General features: G+C 45.3%; 1 protein-coding gene across 2 annotated transcripts in view; it reads right to left on the bottom strand.

The window, feature by feature from the left end:
- TBXA2R (thromboxane A2 receptor) overlaps nucleotides 1-24,073 on the bottom strand; it is an 892,108-nt gene that overhangs the window by 846,237 nt on the left and 21,798 nt on the right. The window lies entirely within an intron of this gene.

Here is a 24,073-nt window from a genome sequence, read left to right as displayed (position 1 = left end):
CTAAACCTACAAGTTAGTGGGGTGCGTCCTGCTCACAGTGTTCAGCTAAACCTACAAGTTAGTGGGGTGCGTCCACCTCACAGTGTTCAGCTAAACCTACAAGCTAGTGGGGTGCGTCCTGCTCACAGTGTTCAGCTAGATCCGTTCCTGTTATCTTCTTACTGACAGGCAGGCTTGTCTTGTTACAGTAAATACAGCTACCTGAAGAAAATTGCTGGTGTTCTTTTGATCCTATTAGTACCACAGTCAGGCAGCTAGACTATTTACAGTTAGTGCAGTGCGTCCTGCTCACAGTGTTCTGCTAAACCTACAAGTTAGTGGGGTGCGTCCTGCTCACAGTGTTCAGCTAAACCTACAAGTTAGTGGGGTGCGTCCACCTCACAGTGTTCAGCTAAACCTACAAGCTAGTGGGGTGCGTCCTGCTCACAGTGTTCAGCTAGATCCGTTTCTGTTATCTTCTTACTGACAGGCAGGCTTGTCTTGTTACAGTAAATACAGCTACCTGAAGAAAATTGCTGGTGTTCTTTTGATCCTATTAGTACCACAGTCAGGCAGCTAGACTATTTACAGTTAGTGCAGTGCGTCCTGCTCACAGTGTTCTGCTAAACCTACAAGTTAGTGGGGTGCGTCCTGCTCACAGTGTTCAGCTAAACCTACAAGTTAGTGGGGTGCGTCCACCTCACAGTGTTCAGCTAAACCTACAAGCTAGTGGGGTGCGTCCTGCTCACAGTGTTCAGCTAGATCCGTTCCTGTTATTTTCTTACTGACAGGCAGGCTTGTCTTGTTACAATATTTTAAAGAAAATTGCTGGTGTTCTTTTGATCCTATTAGTACCACAGTCAGGCAGCTAGACTATTTACAGTTAGTGCAGTGCGTCCTGCTCACAGTGTTCTGCTAAACCTACAAGTTAGTGGGGTGCGCCCTGCTCACAGTGTTCAGCTAAACCTACAAGTTAGTGGGGTGCGTCCACCTCACAGTGTTCAGCTAAACCTACAAGCTAGTGGGGTGCGTCCTGCTCACAGTGTTCAGCTAGATCCGTTCCTGTTATTTTCTTACTGACAGGCAGGCTTGTCTTGTTACAATATTTTAAAGAAAATTGCTGGTGTTCTTTTGATCCTATTAGTACCACAGTCAGGCAGCTAGACTATTTACAGTTAGTGCAGTGCGTCCTGCTCACAGTGTTCTGCTAAACCTACAAGTTAGTGGGGTGCGCCCTGCTCACAGTGTTCAGCTAAACCTACAAGTTAGTGGGGTGCGTCCACCTCACAGTGTTCAGCTAAAGCTACCTGTAGAAGGTTGGTGGTGTTCTCATACTACAGGCAGGCAGTTGATTTTGCTAGCTGCAGTATCAGTACATATATATATATATATATATATATATATATATATATATCCCAGCTTAGTGCAGCTACAGGCCATTAGTATGTCTGGAAGGCCAAGAAGGAGAGGCAGACAGTCACAAGCCAATAAGAGAGGGCAAGCAGGCTCTGTGTCTAGTGCTGGTCGTGGAGACGGTGCATCCTCATCAGCACGTGGCCATGGGACACGCTTGGCCTTTTTTTCGGCAGCTGGCCATGTTGAGCCGCAACATGCGGAAGACTTGGTCGAGTGGATGACCAAGCCGTCCTCATCCTCCTCATCCTCTCTCACCCATGCCCAGGGTACTTTGTCTGGCAAAGCAGCGGCCTCTTCCCTTGGCTCAATGTCATCAGTGACTCCTTCCCTAGCCCGACCTTGTCCTCCTGAGGAGTCCCTCGAACTGTTTGACCACAGTGTTGGGTACATGCTCCAGGAGGATGCCCAGCGTTTGGAAGGCTCTGATGATGATACTGAGCTCGATGAAGGCAGTAACACGAGCACGGACAGAGGGGGTGCCCAAGAAGGACAGCAATCTGGCAGTCATGCTCCCCCTGCTGCAGCATACTGCCAGGTTTGCTCCAGTGATGAGGAGGGAGGGGATGATGAGGTCACTGACTCAACGTGGGTGCCTGATAGGAGAGAGGAGGAGGAGGAGGAGGAGGAGGCGGCACATCACCAACGAGGCAGGATGCCCTCCAGGGGCCAGCCTAAGGGCAGCACATTGACTGCATCACACCCCAAAGCTCCACATGTGCAGGGCGCTGCAGTCTCTGCGTGTTATTCAAAAAGTTCTTTGGTGTGGGCCTTTTTTGAGACGAGTGCATCAGATCGCACCGCTGCTATTTGCAACATATGTCTCAAGCGTATCTCGCGTGGCCAAAACATCTCCCGCTTGGGTACCACATGCTTGACCAGACATATGTTGACCTGCCATGCAGTTCGTTGGCAAGCGTATCTAAAAGACCCACACCAAAGAACAAAGAGGACCTCTGCTTGCTCCTCATCAGCTGAGATTTCCAACCCCACTAGACCTTCAGTCCTCTCTGAGACCTGCACTGAGAGGAATGAAGGTGTAGAATTAGGTGTGTCACAGCCATGTACTTGTGGGCAATCTGATTTTGGTACACCGACGTCAGATTGTACCAGGCAAATTTCCCTGCCCCAGCTGCTGCACCGCCGAAAGAAGTTTGCTCCCAGCCATCCACATGCCCAACGGTAGAATGCTAGCTTGGCAAAATTGCTAGCACTTCAACTGCTGCCTTTTCAGTTGGTAGACTCTGCCCCCTTCCGTGAGTTTGTGGAATGTGCGGTTCCTCAGTGGCAGGTACCCAAACGCCACTTTTTCTCACGGAAGGCAATTCCGGCTCTCTACCAGCATGTGGAAGGCAATGTCCATGCCTCGCTGGACAGGGCGGTCAGCGGTAAGGTGCATATTACCGCTGACTCATGGTCCAGCAGGCATGGACAGGGACGTTACCTAAGTTTCACGGCGCATTGGGTGACTCTGCTGGCAGCTGGGAAGGATGCAGGACAAGGTGAAGTAGTGTTGGAGGTTGTTCCGCCACCACGCCTCCAAAATGCTAATGATTGTGACACACCTCTCTCCTCCACCCCCTCCTCTTCTGCTTCCTCCATGGCCTCTTCCTCGGAACCAGCGGTGCTCCGTAGTCGTTCAAGGGGCTACGCAAGTACGCAGGCCAAAAGATGCCATGCGGTGCTTGAGCTGGTGTGCTTGGGGGACAGGAGCCACACTGGGGCAGAGGTTCTGTCAGCTCTGCAGGGGCAGGTTCAGAGGTGGTTGACGCCACGCCAACTTAAGGCAGGAATGGTGGTTTGCGACAATGGCACCAACCTCCTCTCTGCCCTCCGACAGGGACAAATGACCCATGTGCCCTGTTTGGCTCACGTCCTTAACTTGGTGGTGCAGTGGTTCTTGGGCAGGTACCCGGGCTTACAGGATGTCCTGAGGCAGGCCAGGAAAGTCTGTGTGCATTTCCGCCGGTCATATAATGCCAGTGCTCGGCTGACGGACCTCCAAAAGGAGTTTAACCTGCCCAAGAACCGCCTAATCTGTGACATGCCCACCAGGTGGAACTCAACGTTGGCCATGCTGCAGCGGCTGCACACGCAGCAGAGGGCCATCAATGAGTACCTGTGCGACTATGGCACCAGGACAGGGTCAGGGGAGCTTGGTTTTTTTTCCCCACGCCAGTGGGCCATGATCAGGGATGCATGCACTGTCCTGTCACCATTTGAGGAGGCCACGAGGATGGTGAGCAGTGACAGTGCATGCATCAGTGACACTGTCCCCTTGTCCACCTGTTGGAGCACACGCTGCGTGGAATAATGGACAGGGCACTTGAGGCAGAACAGAGGCAGGAAGAGGAGGACTTCCTTAGCTCTCAAGGCCCCCTTTATCCAGACAGTGTTCCTGCGTGCCCGCCGATCACACAGGAAGAGGACGAGGAGGAAGAGGAGGAGGAGGAGGAGGAAGATTGTGTCAGTATGGAGGTGGAGCCTGGCACTCAGCAACAGCAGCAGTCTTTAAGGGATCAGTCCCAAGAAACACATGGACTTGTACGTGGCTGGGAGGAGGTGGCTGCGGACCATGTCGTCCTTAGTGACCCAGAGGACTCCGGACCGAATGCCTCAGCAAACCTACGCTGCATGGCCTCCCTGATCCTGCAAAGCCTGCGTAAGGATCCTCGTATTCGTGGTATCAAGGAGAAGGACCAATACTGGCTGGCAACCCTCCTTGATCCACGTTACAAGGGTAAGGTTGCGGACCTTATCTTGCCATCGCAGAGGGAGCAGAGGATGAAACATCTTCGGGAGGCCTTGCAGAAAGGTCTGTGCAACGCGTTCCCAGAGACTGGGAGGTTACAAACTCCTGTTTCTGGACAACGTGTTGCTGAGGCTTCGGTCAGTCAAAGAAGGAGCGGTGGAGAAGGTGGCCGTCTGACCGATGCGTTCAGACAATTTTTTGGTCCGCAGCCCCAAGTTATGATCGGTTCCAGCAACCATCGCCAGCGTCTGTTTTACATGGTGCAGGAATACCTAGGGGCAAGATCAGACTTGGACACCTTTCCCACCGAAAATCCTCTGGGTTACTGGGTCTTGAGGATGGATCACTGGCCAGAGCTTGCACAGTATGCAATTGAGCTACTGGCCTGTCCTGCATCCAGCGTTCTTTCGGAACGCACATTCAGTGCTGCTGGAGGCGTGGTAACCGATCACAGGGTGCGTCTGTCCACTGACTCGGTCGATCGACTGACCTTCATAAAAATGAATGAGTCTTGGATCACCACCAGCTACCAAGCACCTGATGCTGATGTAACCGAATAATTTTTTTTGAAATCTCAGATCCCTTCAAAGACTGCCTATGCTGATGCTGAGTGACTATCCCTGAGTAATTATCCTCTTCCTCCTCAATCATCACGCTGATAGCTTGTAAGAACATTTTTGGTTCTGGGTGCCACCACCAGTGCCTAAGGCACAATTTTTCAGCCCCTGTTTAACAGGGGCGTGTAATTACGATTTTTGATGTAATACTTTGCAGCAGGGCTCGTTCCTGCATTCCAACTAGAGTGTCTGTGAGGGGTTGCAGTGTTGTGGCACCAGCACCAGTGCCTAAGGCCCAATTTTTCAGCTCTTGTTTAACAGGGGCGTGTAATTACAATTTTTGATGCAATACTTTGCAGCAGGGCTCGTTCCTGCATTCCAACTAGAGTGTCTGTGAGGGGTTGCAGTGTTGTGGCACCAGCACCAGTGCCTAAGGCCTAATTTTTCAGCTCCTGTTCAACAGGGGCATGTAATTACAATTCTTGATCTAATATTTCACAGCAGAGCCCTGTGAGGGCTTACAGTGTTGTGGCCACAGCAACACCTAAGGCCCAAATTTCTGCTGAGTATATAGGGCAGGACCCTACTTTCAAACAACTAACTTACAAACGACTCCTACTTGCAAATGGAAGGAGACAACAGGAAGTGAAATCTACCCCTAGGAAGGGAAATTCTCTCCTGTAAGAGTTAATATGGGAAAAACATTTCTCCTTTCCACTGATGCTTTCCAATCCATTGGGACAAAAAGTGAGGTGAAATCTTCTGAAGAGGAGGAAAGACAGCAAAACAAATGTCACAGGGGTGATAACCCTTCCCTATGTTTTCCAAAAAGCTTAAAAAAGATTTTTTGGCTGGAGCTAAACACGTTAAAAATGTACCCGTTCAAAATTACAAAGAGATTCTACTTAACAACAAACCTACAGCCTGTATACTGCTGTTCAGAGTATATAGGGCCTGGTGGCCCCACACCTTTCCTTATTTTAATTTGGGTGCGGGGTTCCCCTTAATATCCATACAAGACCCAAAGGGCCTGGTAATGGACTGGGGGGTACCCATGCCGTTTGTCTCACTGATTTTCATCCATATTGCCAGGACCCAACATTACATTAAATCCGCAAGCAGTTTTAAATGAGATTTTTTCCTTTAAAAATGACATTTGGTGCAGGGACTGTTCTAAACACGGGAAACACACGTCACTTTACAGGCATACTATAGACACCCCTCAGGTACGATATTTAAAGGAATATTTCACTTTTTTTTTTTTTACTTTAAGCATCATTAAAATCACTGCTCCCGAAAAAACGGCTGTTTTTAAAAGTTTTTTTTGCATTGATACATGTCCCCTGGGGTAGGACCCGGGTCCCCAAACCCTTTTTAGGACAATACCATGCAAATTAGCCTTTAAAATGAGCACTTTTGATTTCGAACGTTCGAGTCCCATAGACGTCAATGGGGTTCTAACGTTCGTGCGAACTTTCGGTCCGTTCGCAGGTTCTGGTGCGAACCGAACCGGGGGGGTGTTCGGCTCATCCCTAATGCTGAGGATGCACCGTGTCCACGTCCAGCACTGTCAACTGTAGACACAGAGCCTGCCTGCCCTCTTTTAGTGGCCTGTGAGCGTCTGTCTCTCCTTGGTGGCCTTCCGGACATGCTGTAAATTTTGTTCAGCAAAACCACACTACACTGCATTGTGTACTGTGTACACCACCAGAAAAGTAGTAGCAACTGCACTAGGGGTGCACGGTACTGTGCACACCAACAGAAGTGTAATAACAACTATGGGTGTACTGTATGTATTGCGTGCTGTATACACCACCAGAAAAGTAGTAGCAACTGCACTAGGGGTTCACAGTACTGTGTACAGTGCACCAACAGAAGTGTAATAACAACTATGGGTGTACTGTATGTACTGTGTACTGTGTACACCACCAGAAAAGTAGTAGCAACTGCACTAGGGGATCACAGTACTGTGTACACCAACAGAAGTGTAATAACAACTATGGGTACACTGTATGTATTCTGTACACCACCAGGAAAGTAGTAGCAACTGCACTAGGGGTGCACAGTACCATGTACATCAACAGAAGTATAATAACAACTATGGGTGTACTGTATGCATTGTGTACTGTGTACACCACCAGAAATGTAGTTGCAACTGCACTAAGGGATCACGGTACTGTGTACACCAACAAAAGTGTAATAACAACTATGGGTGTACTGTATGTATTGTGTACTATGTACACCACCAGAAAAGTAGTAGCAACTGCACTGGGGTGCACGGTACTGTGTACACCAACAGAAGTGTAATAACAACTATGGGTGTACTGTATTGTGTACAACACCAGAAAAGTAGTAGCAACTGCACTAGGGGTGCACGGTACTGTGTACACCAACAGAAGTGTAATAACAACTATGGGTGCACTGTATGTATTGTGTACACCACCAAGAAAGTAGTAGCAAAAACACAAGGGGAAAGATGCCTCTGGGTGTAGTATAAAAACTTTTTATTAAAAGCCAATGTGCAAACAACTCACATTTAGGTGATCATAAGACAGCATCTAATGAACTGGAAGGATGATCCATCGTGGGGCAGTTCGTCAGTTAGGTCACAATAGTCTCTGCTCATTTGCCGGGCATGTGGCTTGTACACCGCTAAAGCCGGCCGCGGTGGTGATGAAACTCAAAGCGAGGCCAGGAACGCAGATGGAAGGCAGGTGCGGAGTTGTTACGTCACTGGTGAGCGACGCGTTTCCTGAGCGAACGGGCTACGATGTTCCGGTAGCCGTATAATAGACGGATCGTGATGCTGGCTTAAATGGGCCAGGGGAGGGGGGTGGCCAAAGTAAACACATCAAAACAGGTCCGATTTCATATACAAACATTAAAGGGATGTTTTAAAAATAAGCAATAAGCAAATGTTAAAAATCTCAAGACTGCAGTAAAACAGACCGATGTAAAAATAAATAATAATAAAAAAATAATGAGTATAAAATATATATATATAAGCATATGAAAAATACATATCCTTACATATATATGTCTCATATATATTTCACTAAAAACACAATTGATGAAAAAAAAAATCCTGAGGGGCAATGCAAATAAGCTCAGCAATATAGTCAGCAATATGATAGGACTCGACGATACATATACATAACACTAGATGGTATATTCATAGGATGGTAGCAACCTCAATGCTCTCATTTATATCCCCTGGCGAAAGTACATCCAAGGTGTAGATCCAGTAGGTCTCACGGGCGCAGAGTTTCTTAAATCTCTCCACAGCCGGGAGAGACCTAGGGATCTGTTCAATAACCCAGACCCTAAGACCCACCGTAGAGCTCTGGTGGGCCATGGCAAAGTGTTTTGGAACACTATGGGGGTCAGTGCCCCCTTCAACAAGTCTTCTGTGCTCGCCAAACCTTTGTCTCAAGGTCCTAATTGTCCGGCCCACATAAATTAAGCTGCAGGGACAAGTTATACCATAGATGACAAAGTCGGACGAGCAGTTGAAGAATTCCTTAAATACATAGGTCTTGCCCTTGGTGGTGAATGATTTTGGTCCGTGTTGGACAAATTTGCAAGTTTTGCATAGAGCCTTTCAGCACTGATACATGCCTACCAGAGGAATCAGCGTAGGTACAGGTGGTATGGCTGGAGTGGATTTGAGTTTGCTTGGTGCAATCTTATTTTTTAAGTTAGGGGCCCTGCGGTAGATAACTTTTGGGCGGGGGGAAGAGATGTTTTTAGGTGGGGATCTTGGTGTAGGATCCCCAGTGTTTTTCTAGGATCTTCTCCATATTTTTATACTTGTTATGGAAAGTGGTTATGAACCTACGAGAGCAGTCATGTGGAGGTTGATTTATTTTTGGAGGCTTCCCATGCAGGTAATGATTATAAACTTCCTCAACTAAGGTTTCTGGGTACTTTTTGTCGAGGAATTTTCTTTTTAGGGTTTTGCCGAGTTCGGCATGATCAGAATCCTTGGTACAATTCTGCCGAAGGCGGCAGAATTGTCATTTAGGGATATTCCTTATCCACTTGGGAAAGTGGCAGCTCTCAAAATGTAAGTAGGAATTACCCGCTGTGGGCTTGGTATAGTTTCTTGAGGTGATGATATCACCATCGTGTCCTAACTCAAGATCCAAAAAGGCCATGGTGGCTGAGTCAGTAGCTGACGTAAAAGACAGCCCATAAGGGTTGTTGTTACAATGTTGAACAAAAGTAGTAATTAGATCAGTGTCACCATCCCAAATGATTATAAAATCATCAATATATCTCCCAAAAAATATTATGTTGGCCGAAAAGGGATTATTTTGGTAGATGAAGTTAGTTTCCCATAGGCCCATGGCCAAGTTGGCATATGAGGGGGCTAAATTGGCCCCCATTGCTGTCCCCTGTATTTGTTGGTAATATTTGTCATTAAAGGAGAAGTAATTATGCGTCAAGCAAAATCTTGTGGCCTCTATGATAAAATTCACTTGGCACATATTAATCAAGGGATCAGTGGACAAAAATTGTTCTAATGTCATGAGTCCGAAGTGGTGTGGAATGGAGGTGTACAATGAACACACGTCAAGTGAGAGCCAAACATAAGTAGGCTCCCACTTGTACGGTGACAATAATTCCAAAAGGTGGGTACCATCATGGATATATGATTGTAGCTGGGATACTATTGGTTGTAAGAACTGGTCTATATACAAACTGAAGCCAGTGGTGACGCTATCCATGGCTGCTACGATTGGTCTGCCCGGAGGATCCTGTAGACTTTTGTGGATCTTCGGCAGGTGGTAAAAATAAGGTATTTGATAGAAATTCTTATGCAAAAAAGAACTTTCTATTTTTGTAATAATACCTTCTTGGAGGGCAGTGGAGATCAGTAGGTCAGCTTCTGCAGCATAATCAGCTGTAGAGTCCCTGGTGAGTTTGACATATGTCTTTTTATCGGATAGCAGTCTATATGACTCTCTCAAATAATCCGATTTGTTTTGAAGTACTATGCCACCTCCTTTGTCTACTGATTTAATTATCAGGTCTTCTGTATGAATAAGTTGATCGAGTGCTTTAATTTCTGAAGGTGATAAGTTATTGGATTTAGGGGCAGAAGTAGATTCACAAAGTTTCTTAAGGTCTGCAAAAACAACTCTGTAAAAGGCTTCTATATATGGGCCTTTAGACTGGGTGGGAAAGAAGATTGATTTGGGCATGAGTGTGGTATGAACAATGGGAGGAGATGACATGAGATGCTGCGTGAGTAAACGCAGCACCATGTCATCACTGTTGGATGGGGCACGGACCCCCATAGTGTTCCAAAACACTTTGCCATGGCCCACCAGAGCTCTACGGTGGGTCTTAGGGTCTGGGTTATTGAACAGATCCCTAGGTCTCTCCCGGCTGCGGAGGTATTTAAGAAACTCTGCGCCCATGAGACCTACTGGATCTACACCTTGCATGTACTTTCACCAGGGGGTATAAATAAGAGCATTGAGATTGCTACCATCCTATGAATATACCATCTAGTGTTGCCTCTCTGACTCTAGCCCCACAGCCCTGCTCGCAGGTATTCTAACCATCTAAATCTGTACCCACAGGTTGATCTTCTTTCTGATCCCCTCTTTTTCTTTATGGGTGGCGGGCTGGTGTAAGTATAGACTATAAATTTACTTTGTTGTTGTAATACTATAGTCTTCTTTCTTCCCTCCCTCTAATATATTTTTCGTATTTGAATTTATTATTTTTATCCATTTACTGTGCTGCCTATATGAGTCTGCACTGCACCTTACGCATGCCTTTATGCACAGATTGGACGCTCAAATGAGTTATTCCATCTGTATACATATACGCATAAGTCTGCTGAAAAGATTTGGCTCATTATGTTTATGTATATGTATCGTCGAGTCCTATCATATTGCTGACTATATTGCTGAGCTTATTTGCATTGCCCCTCCTCAGCATTTTTTTTTTCATCAATTGTGTTTTAGTGAAATATATATGAGAAATATATATGTAAGGATATGTATTGTTCATATGCTTATAGAGATATATATATATATATATATTTTATATTCATTATTTTTTTATTATTATTTATTTTTGCATTGGTGTGTTTTACTGCAGTCTTGAGATTTTTAACAATTGCTTATTGCTTATTTTTAAAACATCCCTTTAATGTTTGTATATGAAATCGGACCTGTTTTAATGTGTTCACTTTGGCCACCCCCCTCCCCTGGCCTATTTAAGCCAGCATCACGATCCATCTATAGCTTGATGAAGGACGATGAAGAACATTGTAGCCCGTACGCTCAGGAAATGCATCGCTCACCAGTGACGTCACAACTCCGTGCCTGCCTTCCATCTGCGTTCCTGGTGTCGCTTTGAGTTTCATCACCACCACAGCCGGCTTTAGTGGTGTACAGCAAGCCACACGCCAATGAGCAGACACTATTGTGACCTAACTGACGAACTGCCCCACAATGGATCATCCTTCCAGTTCATTAGATGCTGTCTTATGATCACCTAAATGTGAGTTGTTTGCACATTGGCTTTTAATAAATAGTTTTTATACTACACCCAGAGGCGCCTTTCCCCTTGTGTTTTTCCTTCAGATCCTGGAGCTTGGTTTCAGTTCTTTGGAAGGCAGCCCTGTTTGTGGATCCCATTTCAACATTCTTTTCTACAGATCCCTTATATGGACTTTTATGGACTAATATACCATTCCCTTTCCTTTAACCACTTGACGACCGCCTCACGCCGATTTACGTCGGCAAGGTGGCACGGACAGGCAAAATCACGTACATGTACGTGATTTGCCTTCCGCGGGTGGGGGGTCCGATCGGACCCCCCCCCCGGTGCCCGAGGCGGTCGTCTTTTCTCCCACGGCGATCGGAGATGAGGGGGAGGCCATCCGTTCGTGGCCCCCCCCTCGCGATCGCCGCCGGCCAATGAGAACATTCCTTTGCTGCTGTATGCTAAACAGCAGCAAAGGAAATGATGTCATCTCTCCTCGGCTCGGTAATTTCCGTTCCGGCCCGAGGAGAGAAGACAAGTGAGTGAGTGCACAACACACACACACACAGTAGAACATGCCAGGCACACTAAACACCCCGATTCCCCCCCCGATCGCCCCCCCGATCCCCCCCCAATCACCCCCCCCCCCGTCACAAACTGACACCAGCAGTTTTTTTTTTTTTTTTTTTTTTTTTTTTTCTGATTACTGTATTGGTGTCAGTTTGTGACAGTTACAGTGTTGGGACAGTTACTGTTACCCCCCTTTAGGTCTAGGATACCCCCCTAACCCCCCCTAATAAAGTTTTAACCCCTTGATCACCCCCTGTCACCAGTGTCACTAAGCGATCATTTTTCTGATCGCTGTATTAGTGTCGCTGGTGACGCTAGTTAGTGAGGTAAATATTTAGGTTCGCCATCAGCGTTTTATAGCGACAGGGACCCCCATATACTATCTAATAAATGTTTTAACCCCTTGATTGCCCCCTAGTTAACCCTTTCACCACTGATCACCGTATAACTGTTACGGGTGACGCTGGTTAGTTTGTTTATTTTTTATAGTGTCAGGGCACCCGCCGTTTATTACCGAATAAAGGTTTAGCCCCCCGGTCGCCCGGCGGTGATATGCGTCGCCCCAGGCAGCGTCAGATTAGCGCCAGTACCACTAACACCCACGCACGCAGCATACGCCTCCCTTAGTGGTATAGTATCTGAACGGATCAATATCTGATCTGATCAGATCTATACTAGCGTCCCCAGCAGTTTAGGGTTCCCAAAAACGCAGTGTTAGTGGGATCAGCCCAGATACCTGCTAGCACCTGCGTTTTGTCCCTCCGCCCGGCCCACCCAAGTGCAGTATCGATCGATCACTGTCACTTACAAAACACTAAACGCATAACTGCAGCGTTCGCAGAGTCAGGCCTGATCCCTGCGATCGCTAACAGTTTTTTTGGTAGCATTTTGGTGAGCTGGCAAGCACCAGCCCCAGGCTGCGCCAGATTAGCGCCAGTACCACTGACACCCAGGCACGTACCATACACCTCCCTTAGTGGTATAGTATCTGAACGGATCAATATCTGGTCCGATCAGATCTATACTAGCGTCCCCAGCAGTTTAGGGTTCCCACAAACGCAGTGTTAGCGGGATCAGCCCAGATACCTGCTAGCACCTGCGTTGTGCCCCTCCTGCCCGGCCCAGCCCAGTCCACCCAAGTGCAGTATCGATCGATCACTGTCACTTACAAGGCACTAAACGCATAACTGCAGCGTTCGCAGAGTCAGGCCTGATCCCTGCGATCGCTAACAGTTTTTTTGGTAGCATTTTGGTGAACTAGCAAGCACCGGCCCCAGGCAGCGTCAGGTTAGCGCCAGTACCGCTAACACCCACGCACGCAGCATACGCCTCCTTTAGTGGTATAGTATCTGAACGGATCAATATCTGATCCGATCAGATCTATACTAGCGTCCCCAGCAGTTTAGGGTTCCCAAAAACGCAGTGTTAGCGGGATCAGCCCAGATACCTGCTAGCACCTGCGTTTTGCCCCTCCGCCCGGCCCAGCCCAGCCCACCCAAGTGCAGTATCGATCGATCACTGTCACTTACAAAACACTAAACGCATAACTGCAGCGTTTGCAGAGTCAGGCCTGATCCCTGCGATCGCTAACAGTTTTTTTGGAAGCTTTTTATTGAACTGGCAAGCACCAGCGGCCTAGTACACTCCGGTCGTAGTCAAACCAGCGCTGCAGTAACACTTGGTGACGTGGCGAGTCCCATAAGTGCAGTTCAAGCTGGTGAGGTGGCAAGCACAAGTAGTGTCCCGCTGCCACCAAAAAGACAAACACAGGCCCGTCATGCCCATAGTGCCCTTCCTGCTGCATTCGCCAATCCTAATTGGGAACACACCGCTTCTGCAGCACCCGTACTTCCCCCATTCACATCCCCAACCAAATGCAGTCGGCTGCATGAGAGGCATTTTTATGTCCTCCCGAGTACCCCTACCCAACGAACCCCCCCAAAAAAGATGTAGTGTCTGCAGCAAGCGCGGATATAGGCGTGACACCCACTATTATTGTCCCTCCTGTCCTGACAATCCTGGTCTTTGCATTGGTGAATGTTTTGAACGCTACCATGCACTAGTTATTAGCGTAGGGTACAGCATTGCACAGACTAGGCACACTTTCACAGGGTCTCCCAAGATGCCATCGCATTTTGAGAGACCCGAACCTGGAACCGGTTACAGTTATAAAAGTTAGTTACAAAAAAAGTGTAAAAAAAAATATATATATATAAAATAAAAAAAAATAGTTGTCGTTTTATTGTTCTCTCTCTCTATTCTCTCTCTCTATTGTTCTGCTCTTTTTTTACTGTATTCTATTCTGCAATGTTTTATTGTTATTGTTATTATGTTTTATCATGTTTGTTTTTCAGGTATGTAATTATTTATACTTTACTGTTTACTGTGCTTTATTGTTAACCATTGTTAACCATTTTTTTGTCTTCAGGTACGCCATTCACGACTTTGAATGGTTATACCAGAATGATGCCTGCAGGTTTAGGTATCATCTTGGTATCATTCTTTTCAGCCAGCGGTCGGCTTTCATGTAAAAGCAATCCTAGTGGCTAATTAGCCTCTAGACTGCTTTTACAAGCCGTGGGAGGGAATGCCCCCCCCCACACCGTCTTCCGTGTTTTTCTCTGGCTCTCCTGTCTCAACAGGGAACCTGAGAATGCAGCCGGTGATTCAGCCAGCTGACCATAGAGCTGATCAGAGACCAGAGTGGCTCCAAACATCTCTATGGCCTAAGAAACCGGAAGCTACGATCATTTTATGACTTAGATTTCGCCGGATGTAAATAGCGCCATTGGGAATTTGGGGAAGCATTTTATCACACCGATCTTGGTGTCATCAGATGCTTTGAGGGCAGAGGAGAGATCTAGGGTCTAATAGACCCCAATTTTTTCAAAAAAGAGTACCTGTCACTACCTATTGCTATCATAGGGGATATTTGCATTCCCCGAGATAACAATAAAAATGATTAAAAAAAAAAAAAAAATGAAAGGAACAGTTTAAAAATAAGATAAAAAAGCAAAAAAATAATAAAGAAAAAAAAAAAAAAAAAAAAAAAAAAAGCACCCCTCTTGCCCCCTGCTCTCCGGCTAAGGCGAACGCAAACGGCGGTCTGTCGTCAAACGTAAACAGCAATTGCACCATGCATGTGAGGTATCGCCGCGAAGGTCAGATCGAGGGCAGTAATTTTTGCAGTAGACCTCCTCTGTAAATCTAAAGTGGTAACCTGTAAAGGCTTTTAAAGGCTTTTAAAAATGCATTTATTTTGTTGCCACTGCACGTTTGTGCGCAATTTTAAAGCATGTCATGTTTGGTATCCATGTACTCGGCCTAAGATCATCTTTTTTATTTCATCAAACATTTGGGCAATATAGTGTGTTTTAGTGCATTAAAATTTAAAAAAGTGTGTTTTTTCCCCAAAAAATGCGTTTGAAAAATCGCTGCGCAAATACTGTGTGAAAAAAAAAAAAATGAAACACCCACCATTTTAATCTGTAGGGCATTTGCTTTAAAAAAATATATAATGTTTGGGGGTTCAAAGTAATTTTTTTGCAAAAAAAAATAACTTTTTCATGTAAACAATGAGTGTCAGAAAGGGCTTTGTCTTCAAGTGGTTAGAAGAGTTGGTGATGTGTGACATAAGCTTCTAAATGTTGTGCATAAAATGCCAGGACAGTTCAAAACCCCCCCAAATGACCCCATTTTGGAAAGTAGACACCCCAAGCTATTTGCTGAGAGGCATGTCGAGTCCATGGAATATTTTATATTGCGACACAAGTTGCGGGAAAGAGACAAATTTTTTTTTTTTTTTTTTTTTTTTGCACAAAGTTGTCACTAAATGATATATTGCTCAAACATGCCATGAGAATATGTGAAATTACACCCCAAAATACATTCTGCTGCTTCTCCTGAGTACGGGGATACCACATGTGTGAGACTTTTTGGGAGCCTAGCCACGTACGGGACCCCGAAAACCAAGCACCGCCTTCAGGCTTTCTAAGGGCGTGAATTTTTGATTTCACTCTTCACTGCCTATCACAGTTTCGGAGGCCATGGAAAGCCCAGGTGACACAAACCCCCCCCAAATGACCCAATTTTGGAAAGTAGACACCCAAAGCTATTTGCTGAGAGGTATAGTGAGTATTTTGCAGACCTCACTTTTTGTCACAAAGTTTTGAAAATTGAAAAAAGAAAAAAAAAAAAGTTTTTTCTTGTCTTTCTTCATTTTCAAAAACAAATGAGAGCTGCAAAATACTCACCATGCCTCTCAGCAAATAGCTTGGGGTGTCTACTTTCCAAAATGGGGTCATTTGGGGGGGGGGTTGTGCCACCTGGGCATTCCATGGCCTCCGAAACTGTGATAGGCAGTGAAGAGTGAAATCAAAAATTTTCACCCTTGGAAATCCTGAAGGCGGTGCTTGGTTTTCGGGGCCCCGTACGCGGCTAGGCTCCCAAAAAGTCCCACACATGTGGTATCCCCATACTCAGGAGAAGCAGCTAAATGTATTTTGGGGTGCAATTCCACATATGCCCATGCCCTGTGTGAGCAATATATCATTTAGTGACAACTTTGTGCAAAAAAAAAAAAAAGTGTCACTTTCCCGCAACTTGTGTCAAAATATAAAATATTCCATGGACTCAATATGCCTCTCAGCAAATAGCTTGGGGTGTCTACTTTCCAAAATGGGGTCATTTGGGGGGGGGGGGGTTTGTGCCACCTGGGCATTCCATGGCCTCTGAAACTGTGATAGGCAGTGAAGAGTGAAATCAAAAATTTACACCCTTAGAAATCCTGAAGGCGGTGCTTGGTTTTCGGGGCCCCGTACGCGGCTAAGCTCCCAAAAAGTCCCACACATGTGGTATCCCCATACTCAGGAGAAGCAGCTGAATGTATTTTGGGGTGCAATTCCACATAGGCCCATGGCCTGTGTGAGCAATATATCATTTAGTGACAACTTTTTGTAAATATTTTTTTTTTTTTTTGCCATTATTCAATCACTTGGGACAAAAAAAATAAATATTCAATGGGTTCAACATGCCTCTCAGCAATTTCCTTGGGGTGTCTACTTTCCAAAATGGGGTCATTTGGGGGGGGTTTGTACTGCCCTGCCATTTTAGCACCTCAAGAAATGACATAGGCAGTCATAAATTAAAGGCTGTGTAAATTACAGAAAATGTACCCTAGTTTGTAGACGCTATAACTTTTGCGCAAACCAATAAATATATGCTTATTGACATTTTTTTTACCAAAGACATGTGGCCGAATACATTTTGGCCTAAATGTATGACTAAAATTTAGTTTATTGGATTTTTTTTATAACAAAAAGTAGAAAATATCATTTTTTTTCAAAATTTTCAGTCTTTTTCCGTTTATAGCGCAAAAAATAAAAACTGCAGAGGTGATCAAATACCATCAAAAGAAAGCTCTATTTGTGGGAAGAAAAGGACGCAAATTTCGTTTAGGTACAGCATTGCATGACCGCGCAATTAGCAGTTAAAGCGACGCAGTGCCAAATTGGAAAAAGACCTCTGGTCCTTAGGCAGCATAATGGTCCGGGGCTCAAGTGGTTAATATTAACACCATATACATTGTCAATATCTGTGATCATTAACTGTTAATTGTGATGGTTTTAGGCACTTTGCAGATTTTGCGCCTCTCCATGTGTATTGTGCTTTCTGAAACTTTTTTTGTGCTGCATACTGGTTTTTAGTTTAACCAGTTGCCGACCGCCTAACGCAGATATACTGTGGCAGAATGGCACGGGCAGACAAAATCATGTACCTGGTACGTGATCTGCCTCCCGCGGGCTGGGGGCGCATCGTTGGGGAAGCGATACAGGCTGAGGGGGAGGACACTCATTCATGACCACCCCCTCGCGATCGCTCCCCACAAATGAAAATCTTCCTCTGCTGCTGTAATGTAAACAGCGGCAGAGGAAGTGATGTCATCGCTCCTCGAGCCGGTCTTTTCGTTCCAGCACCGAGGAGAGAAGACATCAATGTGAGTTGCACCAACACTACACTAATAGTAGAACACGCAGGCACACTTTTCACCCCGCATCAGCCCCCGATCACCCCCCTGTACCCCTTGTCACAGTGACACCAATAGCAGTTTTTTTTTGCATTGGTGTCAGTTTGTGACAGTTATAAGTGGTGGGGCAGTTAGGGTTAGCCCCCTTTAAGTCTAGGGTACCCCCCTTTAGGTCTAGGGTACCCCCCTAACCCCCCAATAAAGTTTTAAACCCTTGATCACCCCCCGTCACCAGTGTCACTAAACGATCGTTTTTCTGATTGCTGTATTAGTGACACAGGTGACGCTAGTTAGGGAGGTAAGTATATAGGTTCGCCGTCAGCGTTTTATAGCAACAGGGACCCCCATATACTACCTAATAAAGGTTTTAACCCCCTGATTGCCCCCTAGTTAACCCTTTCACCAGTGATCACCGTATAACTGTTACGGGTAACGCTGGTTAGTTAGTTTGTTTATTATAGTTTATTATAGTTTCAGGGCACCCGCCGTTTATTACCTTATAAAGATTTAACCCCCTAATCGCCCGGCGGTGATATAAGTTAAGTTTTTAGGGTCAGATAAGGTCTGCGTTGCCCCAGGCAGCGTTAGGTTAGTGCCAGTACCGCTAACACCCACGCACGCAGCATACACCTCCCTTAGTGGTATAGTATCTGAATGGATCGATATCTGATCCGATCAGATCTATACTAGCGTCCCCAGCAGTTTAGGGTTCCCAAAAACGCAGTGTTAGCGGGATCAGCCCAGATACCCTCTAGCACCTGCGTTTTGCCCCTCAGCCCAGCCCAGCCCACCCAAGTGCAGTATCAATCGATCGATCACTGTCACTTACAAAACATTAAACACACATAACTGCAGCGTTTGCAGAGTCCGGCCTGATCCCTGCGATCGCTAACAGTTTTTGTTGGTAGCGTTTTGATACAGTCGCTAACAGTCAGGAGCTTTTTTGCCTGTGAGTCTCACTAGTGTACCACTAAATTTAGAGCCCAAAATGGCAAATCGAAGGTACACTAGTGAAGAGGCCTACACGTTTCTGAGCATGACAGATAGTGAACAAGAAGTCACTCATCTGTCAGATTCAGGCTCAGAATACGATCCTGTAGACGACAGCGGCTCCATGACAGATAGGTCTGACAACGGAGTTGTGTCCCTGCCAAGGTCAGGCGTACCAGACCCCGAACTTCTTCTTCTGTTCTTGAAGTGCAAGAACCGCAGGTCCCTCGTATGAAGCAGAGAAGTACTAGCGCCGCTATTCCTTCTGGTGAACTGGCAATCACCAGCAGCCTAGTACACTCTGGTCGTATATCCAGCATTGCAGTAACACTTGGTGACTTGGTGAGTCCCATAAGTGCAGTTCAAGCTGGCGAGGTGCAAGCACAAGTATTGTGCCGCTGCCACCAAGAAGACGAACACAGACCCGTCGTGCCCATAGTGCCCTTCCTGCTGCATTCACCAATCCGAATTGGGAACTCACCACTTCTGCAGCACCCGTACTTCCCCCATTCACTGGCCAACCCGACATTCAGGTGGAAACAGTTGATTTTACGTCACTGGATTTTTATTTGCTGTTTTTCACCGAAGATCTCTATAGATCTATTGTGGACCAAAGCAATTTGTACACTGGTGAACACATCGCCACTATTCCCCAGTCCTCCCTTGCCAGAGATTGGAAACCAATTACGGTTTCCGAATTTAAGCTCTTTCTGGGTCTTTCCCTCAACATGGGCATAAATAAAAAGAGTGAGTTGCGGTCATATTGGTCCACTGACCCAATTTACCATATGCCCGTGTTCTCTGCCTCCATGGCCAGGGCACGATACGAGCAGATTTTGCGGTTCATGCACTTCAACAACAATGAACTCTGTCGTCCTCGTGGAGACCCTGAATACGATCGGCTCTACAAAATTCGGCCCCTTGTAAACCATTTCAACCAATGTTTTGCAGACTTGTTTACTTCCCATCAAGTTGTCTGCGTTGATGAGTCCCTGATTAAGTTTTCTGGCCACTTGTCATTCAAGCAGTACCTTCCCAGCAAACGTGCCAGATACAGGGTCAAGATGTATAAGCTCTGTGACAGGGCCACAGGCTATACATGTAGTTTTATGGTTTACGAGGGCAAAGATAGTCACGTAGAGCCGACAAACTGCCCTGACTACATAGGAAATGCTGGCAAGATTGTGTGGGACTTGGTGTCACCCTTATTAGGAAAGGGGTACCACTTGTACGTGGACAATTATTACACGAGCGTGCCACTTTTTAGTCACCTTTTTGATCATCAGATTGGAGCATGTGGCACTGTGCGACCTAATCGCTGGGGCTTTCCCCAGCAGCTTGTAGATTCCCGTCTTAGGCTGGGGGAGAGAGTCTGCTTGCAGTGTAATCATTTGCTCGCTATGAAGTGGAGGGATAATAAGAATGTTTTTGTTCATACCTCCCTTCATGCAGACACGACAGTCCAAATTACTACGGTGACTGGTGTTGTGGAGAAACCCCTCTGTGTCCACGAATATAACCAAAATATGGGAGGGGTGGACCTCAACGACCAGTTGTTGGCACCGTACCTAGTTGCCAGACGCTGGTACAAAAAAGTGTCTGTTTATTTATTTCAATTGGCTTTGCTGAATGCTTATGTGCTATACAGAGCTTCAGGATGGACTGGATCCTTCCTTAAATTCCAGGAAGGGATCGTCAGAGCCCTTCTGTTTCCAGACGGTGCTCCACCTCACCTTTCCCAACCAAATGCAGTAAGCCGGCTGCATGAGAGGCATTTTCTTTATGTCCTCCCGAATACCCCTACCCAACGAGCCCCCCAAAAAAGATGTCGTGTCTGCAGCAAGCGTGGATATAGGTGTGACAATTGGTATTATTGTCCCTCCTGTCCTGACAATCCTGGTCTTTGCATTGGTGAATGTTTTGAACGCTACCATACACTAGTTGAGTATTAGCGTAGGGTACAGCACTGCACAGACTAGGACACAATTTCACAGGGTCTCCCAAGATGCCATCGCATTTTGAGAGACCAAAACCTGGTACCAGTTACTAAAGTTAAAGTTACAAAAAAAGTTTAAAAAAAACAAAAAAACAAAAAAAAACAAAAAAAAGTAAAAAAAAAAAACACAAAAAAATATAAAATAAAAAAAACCAAAAATAGTTGTCGTTTTATTGTTCTCTCTCTATTCTCTCTCTATTGTTTTGCTCTTTTTTACTGTATTCTATTCTGCAATGTTTTATTGTTGTTATATTTTTATCATGTTTGCTTTATAGGTATGCAATTTTTTATACTTACTGTATACTGTTTACTGTGTTTTATTGGTAACCATTTTTTTGTTTTCAGGTACGCCATTCATCTGCAGAGCGGATTTATTTATCTTGAAAGCAACAGCGCTTGCTCCCACGATACATAAAGCCATGACTCCAGCGCTGTCAGAGGTGATTTCACCACCACAGTTACATACTTCAGCATATGTGCCGAAGCGTGGGGGCAGCAGTGGGTGGAGGAGCAATTTGCTCCTACCTTTTGCGGGAGGATGCCCCCATGCTTCGGCATATATATATTTTAGGCACAGGTTGCGTTAAATGTTTTATTTTTTACAATTTTTTTTTGTGTTTGCTTTGCAGGTATGGTAAGTCTTACTGTTATACTGTAATGTTACTTTGTTTTATTGTTAACCATCATTTGCTTAGCAGGTACGCCATTCAGTTGCAGCGTGGATTTATTTATTTTGACAGCAACAGCGTTTGCTCCCACGATACATAAAGCCGTGACTCCAGCGCTGTTGGAGGTGATTTATCCACCACAGTTACATACTTCAGCATATATGCCGAAGTGTGGGGGCAGCAGTGGGTGGAGGAGCAATTTGCTCCTACCTTTTGAGGGAGGATGCCTCCATGCTTCGGCATATATAAACGGTGCATGTATGCCCATCATTAGAAGTGGGTGAATGAAGGGAGGTATTCTAATGGTGGGCATACCCACCGATCAATATCTTTTTTTCGTTCAGCCCGCAGGCTGCATGAAAAAAAAACTTTACAATATATGCCCAACAAGGACCAGCAACGTACTGGTATGTTGCTGGACTTAGAGCTTTTATACCAGAATGATGCCTGCAGGTTTAGGTATCATCTTGATATCATTCTTTTCAGCCAGCGGTCGGCTTTCATGTAAAAACAATCCTAGCAGCTAATTAGCCTCTAGACTGCTTTTACAAGCAGTGGAAGGGAATGCCCCCCCCACCTTCTTCCATGTTTTTCTCTGGCTCTCCTGTCCCAACAGGGAACCCAAAAATGCAGCCGGTGATTCGGCCAGCTGACCATAGAGCTGATCAGAAACCAGAATAGCTCCAATCATCTCTATGGCCTAAGAAACCGGAAGCTACAAGCATTTCATGAATTCGCCGGATGTAAACAGCGCCATTGGGAAATTGGGAAAGCATTTTATCACACCGATCTTGGTGTGGTCAGGTGCTTTGAGGGCAGAGGAGAGATCTAGGTTCTAATAGACCCTAATTTTTTCAAAAAAGAGTGGGATATTTACATTCCCTGAGATAACAATAAAAATGATTAAAAAAATAAAAAAATGAAAGGAACAGTTTAAAAATAAGATAAAAATGCAAAAAAATAATAAAGAAAAAAAAAAAAAAAGCACCCCGTCCCCCCCCTGCTCTTGCGCAAAGGCGAACGCAAGCGTCGGTCTGGCGTCAAATGTAAACAGCAATTGCACCATGCATGTGAGGTATCACCGTGAAGGTCAGATCGAGGGCAGTAATTTTAGCAGTAGACCTCCTCTGTAAATCTAAAGTGGTAACCTGTAAAGGCTTTTAAATGCTTTTAAAAATGTATTTAGTTTGTCGCCACTGCACGTTTGTGCGCAATTTTAAAGCATGTCATGTTTGGTATCCATGTACTCGGCCTAAGATCATCTTTTTTATTTCATCAAACATTTGGGCAAAATAGTGTGTTTTAGTGCATTAAAATTTAAAAAAGGTGTGTTTTTTCCCAAAAAAATGCGTTTGAAAAATCGCTGCGCAAATACTGTGTGAAAAAAAAAATGAAACACCCACCATTTTGATCTGTAGGGCATTTGCTTTAAAAAAATATATAATGTTTGGAGGTTCAAAGTAATTTTCTTGCAAAAAAAAATAATTTTTTCATGTAAACAAAAAGTGTCAGAAAGGGCTTTGTCTTCAAGTGGTTAGAAGAGTGGGTGATGTGTGACTTAAGCTTCTAAATGTTGTGCATAAAATGCCAGGACAGTTCAAACCCCCCCAAATGACCCCATTTTTAAAGTAGACACCCCAAGCTATTTGCTGAGAGGCATGTCGAGTCCATGGAATATTTTATATTGTGACACAAGTTGTGGGTAAAAGACACATTTTTATTTATTCTTATTTTTTTTTGCACAAAGTTGTCACTAAATGATATATTGCTCAAACATGCCATGGGAATATGTGAAATTACACCCCAAAATACATTCTGTTGCTTCTCCTGAGTACGGGGCTACCACATGTGTGAGACTTTTTGGGAGCCTAGCCGCGTACGGGACCCCAAAAACCAAGCACCGCCTTCAGGCTTTCTAAGGGCGTAAATTTTTTATTTCACTCTTCACTGCCTATCACAGTTTCGGAGGCCATGGAATGCCCAGGTGGCACAAACCCCCCCAAATGACCCTATTTTGGAAAGTAGACACCCCACTCTTTCACAAAGTTTTGAAAATGGAAAAAAAAAATATTCTTGTCTTTCTTCATTTTCAAAAACAAATGAGAGCTGCATAATACTCACCATGCCTCTCAGCAAATAGCTTGGGGTGCCCACTTTCTAAAATGGGGTCATTTGGGGGGGTTTGTGCTATCTTGGCATTTTATGGCCTTCGAAACTGTGATAGGTAGTGAGGAGTGAATCAAAAATTTACGCCCTTAGAAATCCTGAAGGCGGTGATTGGTTTTCGGGGCCCCGTATGAAGCTAGGCTCCCAAAAAGTCCCACACATGTGGTATCCCCGTACTCAGGAGAAGCAGCAGAATGTATTTTGGGGTGTAATTCCACATATGCCCATGGCATGTTTGAGCAATATATCATTTAGTGACAACTTTGTGCAAAAAAAAAAAATTGGTCACTTTCCCGCAACTTGTGTCAAAATATAAAATATTCCATGGACTAAACATGCCTCTCAGCAAATAGCTTGGGGTGTCTACTTTCCAAAATGGGGTCATTTTGGGGGTTTGTGCCATCTGGGCATTTAATGGCCTTCAAAACTGTGATAGGTAGTGAGGAGTGA

This window comes from Aquarana catesbeiana, linkage group LG01, assembly GCF_042186555.1.
Source record: "Aquarana catesbeiana isolate 2022-GZ linkage group LG01, ASM4218655v1, whole genome shotgun sequence".
NCBI lineage: Eukaryota > Metazoa > Chordata > Amphibia > Anura > Ranidae > Aquarana > Aquarana catesbeiana.
This window is presented reverse-complemented; position numbering and strand designations above follow the sequence as displayed.